Genomic DNA, 15,800 nt, shown 5'->3' with positions numbered 1-15,800 from the left:
GATAATAAACTTTGAACTTGCATTTACAGTTTTTGCCTCCATAATAAATGCATTTTTCACTGGAGGAAAGAGCCCAGAAAAATAGCTTCTAGCCTTTAGCCCTTGCTGATCTGGTGGCTCAGTCTTCTAGTTTTCATCCAGGCTATCCAGGTTCAATTCCTGGGCAGGAAATTAAGTTCTCACTTCATCTCACCACTCACTGCTGGGTACCAAGATCACTACCACAGTTCCATCAGTAGAGCCCATGAAAACCCACCCTTGCCAACTCTTAGCCTGGGGCATCCAAACACAGCACTGTGAGTCCTTGGCTCTTTCTACAGAGAAGGATCTTTTAACATGTTGTAGTTAGCTTGTTTTCTGGTGCCATTCCATTTCTGGACCTGGACCTCTGGCAATGATGCCACTCCAAACACGTGGTGACCTTCAGTCAGTTCAGTTCAGTCGCTCAGTCATGTCCAGACTCTTTGCGACCCCATGAACTGCAGCACGCCAGGCCTCCCTGTCCATCACCAACTCCATTGAGTCGGTGATGCCATCCAACCATCTCATCCTCTGTCATCCCCTTCTCCTCCTGCCCTCAATGTTTCCCAGCATCAGGGTCTTTTCCAATGAGGCAGCTCTTCACATCAGGTGGCCAAAGTATTGGAGTTTCAGCTTCAACATCAGTCCTTTCAATGAACACTCAGGACTGATGTCCTTTAGGATGGACTGGTTGGATCTCCTTGCAGTCCAAGGGACTCTCAAGAGTCTTCTCCAACACCACAGTTCAAAAGCATCAATTCTTCGGTGCTCAGCTTTCTTTATATACATGACCACTGGAAAAACTGTAGCCTTGACTAGACGGACCTTTGTTGGCAAAGTAATGTCTCTGCTTTTTAATATGCTATCTAGGTTGGTCATAACTTTCCTTCCAAGGCATAAGCGTCTTTTAATTTCATGGATGCAATCACCATCTTCAGTGATTTTGGAGCCCCCCAAAATAAAGTCTCTCACTGTTTCCACTGTTCCCATCTATTCGCCATCAAGTGATAGGACTGGATGCCATGATCTTTGTTTTCTGAATGTTGAGCTTTAAGCCAACTTTTACACTCTCCTCTTTCACTTTCATCAAGAGGCTCATTAGTTCTTCCCTTTCTGCCATAAGGGTGGTGTTGTCTGCATACCTGAGGTTATTGATATTTCTCCCGGCAATCTTGATTCTAGCTTGTGCTACATCCAGCCTGGCATTTTGCATGATGTACTCTGCATGTAAGTTAAATAAGCAGGGTGACAATATACAGCTTTGATGTAGTCCTTTCCCAATTGGGAACCAGTCTGTTGTTCCATGTCCATTTCTAACTGTTGCTTCCTGACCTGCATACAGGTTTCTCAAGAGGCAGGTCAGATGGTCTGGTATTCCCATCTCTTTCAGAATTTTCCACAGTTTATTGTGATCCACACAGTCAAAGGCTTTGGCATAGTCAGTAAAGCAGAAATAGATGTGTTTCTGGAAATCTCTTGCTTTTTCCATGATCCAGCGGATATTGGCAATTTGATCTCTGATTCCTCTGCCTTTTCTAAATCCAGCTTGAACATCTGGAAGTTCATGGTTCATGTTATTGCTGAAGCCTGGCTTGCAGAATTTTGAGCATTACTTTACTAGCGTGTGAGATGAGTGCAATTGTGCGGTAGTTTGAGCATTCTTTGGCATTGCCTTTCTTAGGGATTGGAATGAAAACTGACCTTTTCCAGTCCTGTGGCCACTGCTGAGTTTTCCAAATTTGCTGGCATATTGAGTGTAGCACTTTCACAGCATCATCTTTTAGGATTTGAAATAGCTCAACTGGAATTCCATCACCTCCACTAGCTTTGTTCGTAGTGATGCTTTCTAAGGCCCACTTGACTTCACATTCCAGGATGTCTGGTTCTAGGTGAGTGATCACACCTTCGTTATCTGGGTCATGAAGATTTTTTTTTGTACAGTTCTTCTGTGTATTCTTGCCACCTCTTCTTCTTCTTTTTTTTTTTTTTTAATAAAATTGTTTATTTATTTACTTTCTTTTGGTAGCAATTTTATTTATTTTTTATGTTTATTTATTTATTTATTTTACAATATTGTGTTGGTTTTGCCATACATTGACTTGAATCTGCCATGGGTGTACATGTGTTCCCCATCCTGAGCCCCTCTCCCATCTCCCTTCCCATTCCATCCCTCTGGGTCATCCCAGTGCACCAGCCCCGAGCACCGTGTATCATGCATAGATCCTGGACTGGTGATTCATTTCACATATGATAATTTACATGTTTCAATGCCCTTCTCCCATATCATCCTGCCCTGGCCCTCTCCCACAGAGTCCAAAAGACTGTTCAATACATCTGTATCTCTTTTGCTGTCTCACATACAAGACAAGAAAACGATCTTATCGTACCATCTTTCTAAATTCCATATATATGCTTTAGTATACTGTATTGGTGTGTTTCTTTCTGGCTTACTTCACCACTTCTTCATATCTTCTACTTCTGTTAGGTCCCTACCATTTCTGTCCTTTATAGAGCCCATCTTTGCATGAAATGTTCCCTTAATATCTATAAGAGATCTCTAGTCTTTCCCATTCTGTTGTTTTCCTCTATTTCTTTGCATTGATCACTGAGGAAGGCTTTCTTATCTCTCCTTGCTATTCTTTGGAACTCTGCATCAAATGGGTATATCTTTCCTTTTCTCCTTTGCTTTTCTCTTCCCTTCTTTTCACAGCTATTTGTAAGGCCTCCTCAGACAGCCATTTTGCTTTTTTGCATTTCTCACTCTACCTACACTTATATCTTCTCCCCACCCTGCAACAAAGATTCCCTCACCATTTCAAGCCATCCCAGGACACCTCTTTGTGCCTTTCTCAATCTCGACCCACTACACACCTACACATGCCACCCTAATCAGCCCCTCCCCAGTCTTTGCACCTCACCCCAACTGCCCTTCCACACATCAACCAAATCCATACCTGTCTTGTCCCAATCCACACCTCCACATACCTACTCGCTCCACTTCACACCTACCCGCCTCACCCCAACCTGCCCTGCCACATGACTACCCTCCATACTCCAATCTGTCTCACCACATACCTATGAGCCTCAACCCAATGTGCCCCTCCACATGCTTACCTGACATACTTTTACCCGCTATGTCACATGCTTACCCACCTCAACCTGCCCTGCCATGCAACTAACCAATTCACCACAACCCACCCACAATACGCCTATTTATCTTGCCTCAAGCCAAAGCTACAAATGCTTACTAACATTGTTCCAACTCATCTTGCCACACACCTACAGCCTCGCCCCACTACAACCCTCCACATGTTTACATATCTTGCACAAACCCGACTCACCACAAATCTAAATGCCTTGACACACCTGCCTTGCCACACACCTACCTGCCTGACTCAATCCATCTCACCACATGTCTAATTGCCTCGCATCAAACTTGCTTTGCCAAATGCATACCTGCTTCTCCCAAATCTGCCCTGGCACATTGCTATTCCTGCCACTTTAAGCCTCCCCACCACATACCTTCATGCCTTGTCCAAACCCAACAAAATACATGACTACCCTCCTCACCCTAACCTGCCAAGCCACACACCTTCCTGACTTGTTCAATCCAGTTCACCAGAGGGCTACCTGCCTCTTGTAAACCTGCTCTGACTCACATTCACCTGCCTTGTCCCAACCTGCTCTGCCACATGTCCACCAATTTTGCACCCAATTGCTCCACTGCTTACCTTGCTGCTTCACACCAACCTGGACAACCTCACGTCTGCCTGCTTTGCCCCAACCCATCCTACCACGTGCCTATCCACCTCACCCCATTCATGCAACATACACCTACCTGTCTTGCCTCAATGAACCACGTGTCTACATGCTGTGCCAAACACCAGTTCATCTCACTCCAACCTGTACTGCCACATACTCACAGTTTGTCCCTACCAGCCTTGCCACATGCTTACACCCCTTAATGCAAGAAATACCACAACACATCTACCTTTCTCACCTCACCCTGCTTCATCTCATGCCTAAACACCATGCCACACCCTGCCCCACCATGTGCCTACCTGCCACAGGCGGAGCTCCTGCTCCTGGCACAGGGGAAGCAATTAAAGATGTAATACAACATCTCTTTACTTGTTTTTCATATTTGGTCCTTGTTCACTGAAACTTGGTCTCCCCATGTAGTTCTTTCTCTCACCTTCTGGCTGAATTATTCAGCCTCTTTTCTCCACTAAATTTTCTCATTGAGCTATCCTTGTTTAACCACTCTTTATATCCTTAATTAACGTTTAATTAAGCAACTGTTTCCTGATCCTCGCCAACGCCGTCCCTGCTTCGAATTCCCTGGATCCACCGGGACTGGACCCCGGCACCTACCCACCCTGCCCCAGTGCATCCCATCATGCAGCTTCACTCTAACCTGCCTTGCCACACCCCTACCTATCTCACCCCTACGAGGACTTTGAAATGGTTATCCATGTTGCCCAAACCCTACCTACGACCTGCCTACTCATCTAACGTAACCTGCCCTACCTATGCTTACCTGCTTCACTGAAATCACCCCACCACACACCTACCCAACTCACCCCAACCCACCTGCAAGATGAGTACCCACCTCACTTCAAATTGTCCCACCCATGCCAACTACCTCACACCAACTCACACCACCACACCCCTACCCACCTCATTTCAACCAGCCCTGCGACGTGCCACTTGCCTTGTCCCAATCCTCCTTGCTGAACACCAACCTGCCTTGTCCCAACCCACTGCATCATACTTCCTACATATGTTGCACCAACCAGCCCTGCAACATGAACAGCTAGCCACCTTGCCCCAGATTACACAACTTCACTGCTACACCTCACTGCTTCACTTCACTACACCTCACAACTCGCCCTGCCAAACTAATAGCCACCTGTCCTTAACCCATTCCACCACATGTCTACCAGCCTCACCCTAAACCACACTGTTTCACACCTAGAGCCACGCCAAACATGCACCTCCATATGCCTACCCACATTGTCTCAACCTGCCCAACCACACGCTGTTGAACCACTCAATAATCTTCGCTGCCACACACCTACCCTCCTCTCTTTAACCCACCCATCACATGCCTACAGACACCACACTAACCTGCCCTGTAACATGACTACCCAGATCCACAAGCCTACCTGCCTTGCCCCAGCCCACTCAATTACACATCTGACTGCCTCACTCAAGCTGCCTTGCTATGCACCATTTTCAGCCCAACCTGCCTTGTCACACAACTATCCATCTTGCCCAATTCCTTTGTCAGACAGTCACACAGCTTGCCTGAACAGGCCCCACACATGTGTACCCATCTCATATGGACTCATCCCTCCACACACCTACCCAACTCAGCCAACACACCCTGTCACAGGCCTACCCACTGTACCCCAACCCGCCTGGCACATGCCTAACTACCTCACCATAAGCCACCCTGCCATATGCTTAACTGCTTTGCACCAACCTGCCTAACCACATGTTCACCCTCACCACATGAAACTGCCCCTCCACATGCATATTCAGCCCGCCCAACAAGTACCACTGCAAGCAAAATGCCTCACTCCAAGCCGACCTGCTACAGGTCTACTTTACTTACCTTACTGCCTGAGCACACGCCTGTCTGCCTTGTCCCATCTTGGCCCTCCACATGCCTAGCCCCTTATCACAACCCACCCCTTAAACTGTGTACCTGCCTTGCCTCAGTGTACCCCTTGACACACATACCTGCCTTTCTGGTAACCGCCCTGCCATACACCTACCCGCCTCTTGCCAAATCACTCCAACTCATGCCAGCTGCCTCTTCCAACCCTGCCACATATCTAACAGCCTCACCCCAACCCATCCCACCACATTCCGACATGCCTCATCCCAACCTGCTCCACTACACATTTACCCGCCATGCCCCAACCTGCCCTATGACATGACTTCATGCCTCATTCCAACCATCCCCCCACACATGTGCCCATCTCTCTTCACCTGAGCTTCCACACACCTACTTGCCCGTCCCTAGCCCACACCACCACATGCCTATACCTGCCACCCTAATTTGCCCCACAATAAGCTTATCCACCTTGTCCTTGAACTGAACTGACTGAATGAAACTGACAACTACAACAACAGAGGGGAAAAAAGGAAAAAAATCCAGAAGCAACTGAGTTCAGTTCAGTTCAGTCACTCAGAGTGTTTCTTTCACAAAATTCACTGATTACACTAAGGAACTTGTTGCACTGAATAGAAAAAACAAACAAACCAACAAACCAACAACCAAAGAGTTATTTCAGTAACTTTCAGTCTGGAACTTTCACAGGCAGAAAATACATCTTTTGTCCATAGACTCAGATTTCCAGGTTCACATACAGCATGTTCCTGAGGGTTTTAGAGACACACATAAGACACACTGGATCCTTCTGTGAGAACACTTTTTTTTTGAGCAGAGACAGTTCTGTGATTTGTTGGTACTATCAGATCAGATCAGATCAGATCAGTCACTCAGTCGTGTCTGACTCTTTGCGATCCCATGAATCGCAGCACGCCAGGCCTCCCTGTCCATCACCAACTCCCGGAGTTCACTCAGACTCACGTCCATCGAGTCAGTGATGCCATCCAGCCATCTCATCCTCTGTTGTCCCCTTCTCCTCTTGCCTCCAATCCCTCCCAGCATCAGAGTCTTTTCCAATGAGTCAACTCTTCACATGAGGTGGCCAAAATACTGGAGTTTCAGCTTTAGCCTCATTCCTTCCAAAGAAATCCCAGGGCTGATCTCCTTCAGAATGGACTGGTTGCATCTCCTTGCAGTCCAAGGGACTCTAAAGAGTCTTCTCCAACACCACAGTTCAAAACCATCAATTCTTCGGCACTCAGCCTTCTTCACAGTCCAACTCTCACATCCATACATGACCACAGGAAAAACCATAGCCTTGACTAGATGAAACTTTGTTGGCAAAGTAATGTCTCTGCTTTTGAATATGCTATCTAGGTTGTTATAACTTTCCTTCCAAGGAGTAAGCGTCTTTTAATTTCATGGCTGCAGTCACCATCTGTAGTGATTTTGGAGCCCAGAAAAATAAGTCTGACACTGTTTCCACTGTTTCCCCATCTATTTCCCATGAAGTGATGGGACCGGATGCCATGATCTTCGTTTTCGGAATGTTGAGCTTTAAGCCCACTTTTTCACTCTCCACTTTCACTTTCATCAAGAGGCTTTTGAGTTCCTCTTCACTTTCTGCCATAAGGGTGGTGTCATCTGCATATCTGAGGTTATTGATATTTCTCCTGGCAATCTTGATTCCAGCTTGTGTTTCTTCCAGTCCAACGTTTCTCATGATGTACTCTGCATATAAGTTAAATAAGCAGGGTGACAATATACAGCCTTGACGTACTTCTTTTCCTATTTGGAACCAGTCTGTTGTTCCATGTCCAGTTCTAACTGTTGCTTCCTGACCTGCATACAAATTTCTCAAGAGGCAGATCAGGTGGTCTGGTATTCCCAGTTGGTACTATAACTATAACTAACCTGGCTAGGTAAAAAAGTACTCTGAGATGACCTAGCAGGAGTTGCAAGCAGCCTGTTTTTTTTAAAAAAAACTCAAGGGTTAGATAAAGAAGCTGTTGAACTGAATAGAAGGAAAGCAAATGAAAAGGCAATGGCAACCCATTCCAGTACTCTTGCCTGGGAAATCCCATGGATGGAGGAGCTTGGTAGGCTGCAGTCCATGGGGTCGCTAAAAGTCAGACATGACTGAGTGACTTCACTTTCACTTTTCACGTCATGCATTGGAGAAGGAAATGGAAACCCACTCCAGTATTCTTGCTTGGAGAATCCCAGGGACAGAGAAGCCTGGTGGGCTGCCGTTTATGGGGTCGCACAGAGTCGGACTGTCGCACGACTGAAGCGACATAGCAGCAGCAGCAGCAGCAAGTGAAGAGTTTTTCAAGTAACTTTCAGTCTGATACTACCTAGCTTTCAGAAGTAGAAAATACAGCTTTTGCCACAGGCTCTGATTTCTAGGTTTACACACGACATGTTCCTGAGGACATAGGACACACTAGATCCTCTGTGTTAGTACCGGTTTGAGCAGAGAGTTCTGTGATTAGTTAGTACTGTACCTATAACTAACCTGATTAATTGAAAATGTACTTTGACCTCCTAACAAGGAGTAGCAATCAGCCTGTTTCTTTCACAAAATTCAAGGGTTAGACTAAGGAAGTTGTTGAACTGAATAAATAAAAGCAATGAAAGTGTTTTTCAAGTAACTTTCAGTTTAAATCTACCAAGCTGTCAGAGGCAGAAAATACAGCTTTTGTCAGGAGGTTCTGATTTGTAAGTTCACACATAACATGTTTCAGAAGAGTGTAGAGACACAAACAGGACACACTAGATCCTTCTGTAAGAACACTTGTTTGAGCACAGAGTTCTGTGGTTAATGAGTACTATACCTGTAACCATCCTAATTAGGTGAAAACGTACTTTGGGATGTCCTCCTAACAGGGAGTTGCTAGCCCTGTTTCTTTCAGAAAACTCACTGGTTACACTAAGGAAATTGTTGCACTGAATAGAAGAAAAGCAACCAAAGTGTATTTCAAGTAACTTTCAGTGAAGCTACCTAGCTTTCAGAGTTATAAAATACAACTTTTGCCAACAGGCTCAGATTTCCAGGTTCACACACAGCATATTTCTGAGGAGTGTAGAGAGGCAAACTGGACACACTGGATCCTTCTGTGTAAACACCTGTCTGATCAGAGAGTTCTGTGATTAGTTAGTACTATACCTAAAACAAACCTGATTAGGTGAAAATGTACTCTCAGATGAATTCCTTAAAAGGAGTTGCAAACAGCCTATTTCTTTCAAAAATTCAAGGGTTAGACTAAGGAAATTGTTGCACTGAATAGAAGAAAAACAACCAAAGAGTATTTCAAGTAACTTTCAGTCTGAAACTACCTAGTTTTCAGAGGTAGAAAATACAGCATTTGCTTACAGGTTCAGATTTCTAGGTTCACCCACAGCATGTTCCTGAAGAGTTTAGAGACACAGACAGGACACATTGAATCCTTCTGTGTAAACACTTGTCTGAGAAGAGAATTTTGTGATTAATGAGTAGTATACTAGAACTAACCTGGTTGGGTGACAATGTACTCTGAGATAACCTCCTAACAAGGACTTATATCAGCTTGTTTCTTTCAGAAAACTCAAGGGTTAGACGAAGGAAGTTGTTGAAATGAATAAAAGAAAAGCAACCAAAGTGTATTTCAAGTAATTTTCAGTCTAAAACTTCCAGCATTTCAGAGGCTGAAAGTATGACTTTTCCCAGGAAAATCATTATGCAATGAGTGGATGGAGATAGGTATCAAAATGTAAACAAAGAAAGTATAAAAACCAGAAGCGTGCCATCTCACCAAAGTTAAGGGAGTCTGAGCATTCCAGGAAAGAGGGGGAAGGCAACAGTGTCAAGGATCAGAGAATGCATACTAGTTAAGACTCTAGAAAACAGCATCAGCCAGAGAGAGAGAGTAGCTAAGGCGGAGCAGGAAGAGCTTAAGCTCATCTCCTCCCATGGGTACACTGAAATTACAACTATATACAGAGAAACTTTGGGCTTCTCTGGTGTATCAGATGATAAAGAATCTTCCTGCAATGCAGAAGACCTGGTTTGATCCCTAGGTAAGAAGATCACTGGAGAAGGGAATGACTACCCACTCCAGTATTCTTGCCTGTAGAATTCCATGAACAGAGAAGCCTGGTGGGCTACAGTCCGTGGGGTTGCAAAGTGTTGGACACGACTGAGTTAGGAACACACAGAGAAACTATAAATGAGAATGACCTAAAGACTAGGAAAAAAGATTCCCCTAAACTAAAGATATAAAGAAGGAACCACAATGAAAAGAGTAGGAGAGGCAGAGAGATAGTATAAAAACAAAACAAAAAAATAAACACACCCTGAGATGGATAGTCACAAATAAGGGGATGATCATAAATCCAGAGGTTCTCCCCAAGATGTGAGGGGCCTGAGCCCTACAAAATTCTCCCCAGCCCTGAAAAGACAAGCATCTAGATTCTCTGGTTTTGAAGGCCAGCAGGGCTTGCATACAGGAGAACAGGAGGGCCATAGGAACAGAGATTCTGCTTCTAAAGGGCGCACACAAAAACTCACATGCTCTGAGACCCAACACAGAGGCAATAATTTAATGGAGCATACATCAGATACTTGCTGATTATGGAGAGCTTCCAAGAGAGGCAGGAAGCAAGCGGGATTCCCTCTGGGGATACGGCAACTGGAAGTAGCTACTTTGGGGAGCTCATTCTACCATGCAGACACTGATGCTGGCAAACATTATTTTGGAGTCCTCCCTCTAGCCTTAAAAGGTGAGGACCTGGCCCCACCCACCACCCAGTTGCCACCAGTCCTTGGAGCCTCCTGGCTGAGCAGGCAGTCAGTCACATAGGTATTCAGCCTGCTCACCAATGGGCCCCAGCCCATGAACACTAGCCCTAGAGCCTCTAGGCCCCATTTCCAGCTACCCTGGAACCTTCTTGGCCTGCATCCGACCCTGGAACTCTGAAGGCCATGGCTTCACTCACTGGCAGACTGGTACCAGCCCTAGCCCCTTTCACCTAAAACCAGTTGCCCTGAGACCTAGCTTCCCCCTCCAGTGGCCAGAAGCATGTGGACAAGGCTGGGCCTAACAACTAACTGGGCTAGGAAACAGCCCAGCCTAAGAGCACACCCACAGTAGTCAGGCCCACAACAATAGAAAAGCCCTTTCAGCTCATATAGGGGATACCCTTAGATCATGCAGCTCAAGTGACCTTAAGGGAGTATGCTGCTGGGCCCAATAGGATATTTCTTACATAAGGCCACTTCTCCAAGATTAGGTAATGTAACCAATGTATACAAATAAACACAGAGAATTAGGGAAAATGAAAAGTGACAAAGGAATAGGTTCAAAATGAAGGAATAAGACAAAACACCAGGAAATGAACCAATCAAAGTGGAGATAAACCATCTACCCAATATAGAATTCAAAGTAATGATGGCAAAGATGCTCAAAGAACTTGGGAGAAGAATGGATGAACACTGTGAGAACTTCAAAAAGAGGCTAGAAAATATAAGGAAGAGCCACACTTTAGAACTGAAGAATACAATAACAGAAATTAAAAATATACTATGGGACTTCCCTGGTAGCCCAATGGTTAAGACTTCATGCTTGCAATGCAAGAGACAAAGATTCAGTTCCCGGTCAGAGAACTAAGATTCCACATGCCATGCAGCACAGCTAAAAAAAAAAAAACCAAAAAAAAAAACAAAAAACAAAAAACAAAAAAACACAACAAGAATAATAATGAAATATTTTTTTAAAAAAGCAGCAACAACAAAAAAGGTAATTCCCTGGTAGTCCAGTAATTTTAGGACTCTGTGCTTTCAGTGCTGAGGGCTTGGGTTTGATTCCTGGTCAGGGAACTAAGATATTGCAAGCTATGTAGCATGAAAAGAAAAGGAAATATACTAGAAGGAATCAAAATTAGATTAGATGAGACAGAGAAACAGATCTGTGAGTAGTGGAAATTACTCAAGCTGAAGAGAAAAAAGAATTTTTAAAAGCTGAGAACACTATAGGAGATCTACAGGGGTCCCACAAGGAGAAGAAAGAGAAAATGGGGCAGAGAAATTATTTGAAACAATAGTAACTGAAAACTTCTCTAAAATAAGGCAGGAAACAAAAATCGTCCCCTTCTCCTCCTGCCTTCAATCTTTCCCAGTATCAGGGTCCTTTCCAATGAGTCAGTTCTTCGTATCAGATTGCCAAAGTATCGGAGTTTCAGCTTCAGCATCAGTCCTTCCAATGAATATTCAGGACTGATTTCCTTTAGGCTGGACTGGTTTGATCTCCTTGCAATCCAAGGGACTCTCAAGTCTTCTCCAACACCACAGTTCAAAAGCATCAATTCTTCGGCACTCAGTTTTCTTAATAGCCCAACTCTCACATCCATACATGACTACTGGAAAAACCATGGCTTTGACTATACAGACCTTTGTTGGCAATGTAATGTTTCTGCTTTTTAATATGCTGTCTAGGTTGATCATAACTTTTCTTCCAAGGAGCAAGTGCCTTTTAATTTCAATGGCTGCAGTCACCATCTGCACTGATATTGGAGCCCCCCAAAATAGTCTCTCACTGTTTCCATTTTTTCCTATCTATTTGCCATGAAGTGATGGGACCGGATGCCATGATCTTAGTTGTCTGAATGTTGAGTTTTAAGCCAACATTTTCACTCTCCTCTTTCACTTTCATAAGGAGACTCTTTAGTTCTTCACTTTCTGCCATAAGGGTGGTGTCATCTGCATATCTGAAGTTATTGATACTTCTCCCAGAAATATTGATTCCAGCTTGTGCTTCATCCAGCCCAGCGTTTCTCATGATGTACTCTGCATGTAAGTTAAATAAGCAGGGTGACAATATACAGCCTTGACGTACTTCTTTTCCTATTTGGAACCAATCTGTTGTTCCATGTCCAGTTCTAACTGTTGCTTCTTGACCTGCATACAGATTTCTCAGGAGGCACACTGAGACCTTTAAAATTAGACATATTTCCATACTTTGCATCTTATGCCATTCACTGTTCTTGAAGAAAGGGACAATGCTTGGTGAACATTTTTGTATCTCAGAGGCAATGCTAGCCACTTTTGTGTACACTGCTCCAATCTGTTTACAAAATAACACATTAGGCTGCAAACTTTGAGTCAGATCTGGAGAAAGAGTTCTATATCTGGTCAAGCTTCTGGAGCAAACTACCCTTATGATCCAGGATACGTAATGGTATTGTTAGTTTGTCTAGAAGACAGAGATGCTGTCAGAGATATCCCTGTTTTGCCCAAAGTATTCACTTTTGTCTCAAATTCAAAAGATTTGTTAACAAAATAAGCCATTTGTTATACACAAATAAATAATACCAATATTCATTAGAGTATTATCTAGCTTACTTTCAATATACTAACATTAAAAGAAAAGAGAAATAGAAACATCAAAGGATAGATCTCAAAATTGGGTTTTGACCAACATCCAGACTCACTGCTGGGAAATCCTGTGACACAGAACATCTGGAGTCCCCACTGGGAAAAGGTCCCAGGCAGCACATTTCCTCTTTGGGTGAGACTTCAAAAATTGCAGTTCAAGGTTCCCACTTAGAATCCTAGTATGCAAACTGATATCATCATCAGCTGCATATTGCAGCTCTGTTTCATGTTAATTCTGCTTGTTTTATCATGTAAAACTTAGAATGTTGTTAAGCCTGGGGCTTGCTTGGCCAGACCCCTTGCAGGGGCTCAAAAATCTCAAAACCCATCCCCTATTTTGTCTACAGTGCCTCAAGACTTGCACTCATAGGAAGCAGTCAGGGCACTCACAGGGCAGTCACTCACAGGTGCTCACAGTTTGGGCAGTGTTCAGGCAGGTTAGAAGCAAGGTCAGAGACCTGCTCTGCTCTGCTTTGTCTCTGAAGCCTAAACAAAGCTATTTAATTTCTTAACAGTCAGAGGTCCTGATTCATTTCACTGGAATCATCTTGGGCAGATCTTTGGGTTGGGAAAATTCCCTGGAGAAGGGAATGGCTACTCACTTCAGTATTCATTCTGGCCTGGAGAATTCCATGGACTGTATAGTCCATGAGGTTGCAAAGAGTTGGAGACAACTGAGTGACTTTCACTTTCACTTTCACTGGGCATGCCACTTACCTACAATCAGCATTGCTGGTCAAATCCATTTCCAAAACATACAGCAAACTCAATAATTTTTTTTGTTTCCATTATAGCTATCATTATTGCTTATCTGAACATCTGTAATGCTCATCTTTTCTTCCTTCTGCTCTTCTCTCACCCTCAAATTCTCTCTACACTGAAGCCTGAGAAATATTTAGAAAGTATAAACTAGGTCATATAATTCCTTTGCCTAAAGTCCTTCAGTGTTTTCCAATTGCATTAAATTTAAGCCTAAATTCCTTACCATAGTTCAGTTCAGTTGCTTAGTAGTGTCCAACTCTTTCTGACCCCATGGACTGCAGCGTGCCAGGCCTCCCTGTCCATCACCAACTCATGGAGTTTACCCATACTCATGTCCATTGAGTCGATGATGCCATCCAACTATCTCATCCTCTGTCATCCACTTCTCCTCCTGCTTTCAATCTTTCCCAGTATCAAAGTATTGGAGTTTCAGCTTCAGCATCAGTCTTTCCAATGAACACCCAGGACTGATTTCCTTTAGGATGGATTGGTTTGATCTCCTTGCAGTCCGAGGGACTCTCAAGAGTCTTCTCCAACACCACAGTTCAAAAGCATCAATTCTTCAGCATTCAGCTTTCTTTGTAGTCCAACTCTCACATCCATACATGACTACTGAAAAAATCATAGCCTTGACTAGACAGACCTTTGTTGGCAAAGTAATGTCTCTGCTTTTTAATATGCTGTCTAGGTTGGTCATAACTTTTCTTCCAAAGTGTAAGTGTCTTTTAATTTCATGGCTGCAGTCACTATCTGCAGTGATTTTGAAGCCCCCCAAAATAAACTCTGCCACTGTCTCCACTGTTTCCCCATCTATTTCCCATGAAGTGATGGGACCAGATGCCATGATCTTAGTTTTCTGAATGTTGAGTTTTAAGCCAACTTTTTCACTCTCCTCTTTCACTTTCATCAAGAGGCTCTTTAGTTCTTCTTCAGTGTCTGCCATAAAGAAGGGTATCTTCTGCATATCTGAAGTTATTGATATTTCTGCTGATAATCTTAACTCCAGCTTGTGCTTCATCCAGCCCAGCATTTCTCATGATGTACTCTACCGTAGTTATAAGACCCTAAATCAGTGATTCCCCCTTCTATACTGTTGGTGAAAATGCAAGCTGGTATGGCCATTATGGAAAACAGTATGGAGGTTCCTCTGAAAGTTAAATATAGAATTACCATACGGTCCAGCAATCCCCACACCTGAAAATGAACCTGGACAAAACTTTAATTCAAAAAGGTACATGCACATCTATGGTCACAGAAGAACTGTTCACAACAGCCAAAACATGGAAGCAACATAAATGTCCATTGACAGATGAATGGATAAAGAATATGTGGTACATATACAATGGAATGTTACTCAGCCATAAAAAAGGAATGCAATAGTGCATTTGCTGCAATATGCATGCAGCTAGAGATTATCATACTGTTAGGTAGTTAGAATAGGAAAAAGGAGTCCAGAGTGGTGGTGGCTAAAAGACAAGGAAGGGAAAAGCCTGCAAAAATAGAACAAAGGAAAGTCCAAGGACTGGAGTGAGGACCTCAGGTAGAACAGACAGCACTCCTGGCTGACCCAATTTACATAGGGCAGGCCCAGGGGAAGGAAAAAACATATAAAAAGAGGAGCCAAAGGACCGGGGCTCTCTCTTGTACACGTGCGCGTGTGCACTCTCTCTTCCCTTCACGTCTTTTTGGTCAGCATGCCCTCACTTTTCGAGGATGTATTTCCCTTATTTTCTAAATAAAACTGAGCTGTAACACAGAGCTGTAATACTGTCCAAGAGCTGTGATGCACCGAGGGCTTTAATGTCCATCGTTTCAAATTTTTGTTGTGATGAGATAGAACCGAGGAAATTACACTCCCCTAACATCTATGGTTCTATGGTGCAGTGACTCTGATTTAACCTGGCTGAAACAACCTTGGCGTGGCCCCAGCAAGGAGGAGGTCAAGCACAGCAGGAGCCCAACTTGGGGAAAGCTCCTGCGGTG

This window comes from Bubalus bubalis, chromosome 6 (assembly GCF_019923935.1).
Source record: "Bubalus bubalis isolate 160015118507 breed Murrah chromosome 6, NDDB_SH_1, whole genome shotgun sequence".
Taxonomy (NCBI): domain Eukaryota; kingdom Metazoa; phylum Chordata; class Mammalia; order Artiodactyla; family Bovidae; genus Bubalus; species Bubalus bubalis.
This window is presented reverse-complemented; position numbering follows the sequence as displayed.